Here is a 1195-nt window from a genome sequence, read left to right on the forward strand (position 1 = left end):
AAATAGTTCATCGATTTTGAAAAAAGTTCATCGATTTTGAAAAAAGTTCAGTCGATTTGAAAAAAGTTCATCGATTTTGGAAAAAGTTCATTCGATTTGAGAAAAAAGTTCATCAATTTTGAGAAAAAGTTCATCAATTTTGATAAAAGTTCATCAAATTTTAAAAAAAGTTCACCCAATTTTGGAAAAGTCAAAGATTTTGAAAAAAGTTCATCAAAATTGGAAAAAAGTTCATCAGATTTGAAAAAAGTTCACCAACTTTTAAAAAAGATCATAGATTTTCAAAAAAGTTCACTGAATTTAAAAAATAGTTCATCGATTTGAGAAAAAGTTCATCGAATTTTGAAAGAAATCATCAATTTAAAAGAAAAGTTCATGTATTTTCCAAACAAATTGGACGAACCAGGATGAAAAAAGCAGAAAACAGAAAAGGAAAAAAGGAAAACGAAAAAGGAAAAAAGAAAAGGGAAACAAGAAGCGGGAGAAGATATCATAAAAGAAAGAGAAATTTTCCTTTAAACAGATCTGCTGCGTTGGCGCAGTGGTTGTTCTACCAAAAATTGGTCTCGGGGTCGCGGGTTCGTTTCATGACAGGTGCATCTTTTTGCAGAATTAAGATACAAAGAAGAAACACCTAGATGGGCCGGCCCACCGCAGGAGCGCTGCAGGCGCCCGTTTGCAAAAACACTACTAACGGGCGCCTGCAGCGCCAAATAGGGTTTCCCGGTGAAGCGAGCGTACATTTGCGTCCGGTAGAAGTAGTGGGCCAGAATTCTCCTCCGAGCCGAACCCAACCAGCCCAAGCGAGTGTAGCTGCCGTAGTGCCGTGTAACAAAATCTTGAGTTGTCTCAAAATAATCTCTCCCTAATCTCTCCCTAATAATAATAAAGCACGGATTGGGTCTCCGGTTTCACCGTCACGACGTTTTTATAAAATAGTCCCCTTGCTTTATGGTATTAAACCCGCAGTCTATATAATAAGCCATAAGCCAAACGAATCGGTATGGACGAGATAATAAAAGAAAAAGAAAAAAAAACCACCTCCCGATCCCATCTCGACCAGCTCCAGCGCCGCCACCTCCTGCCGACCGCTCCCCTCCGCCCCCCCTCCCACCCCGCCCTCGGCGGCGCACGCCGCCAATGACGCCACGGCCGTTGGCGGCTTCCCCCCGCCCCGACCCCGACTCCCTCCAGC

The sequence above is a fragment of the Triticum aestivum genome, chromosome 5B (genome assembly GCF_018294505.1).
Source record: "Triticum aestivum cultivar Chinese Spring chromosome 5B, IWGSC CS RefSeq v2.1, whole genome shotgun sequence".
In the NCBI taxonomy this organism is placed as follows: Eukaryota; Viridiplantae; Streptophyta; class Magnoliopsida; order Poales; family Poaceae; genus Triticum; species Triticum aestivum.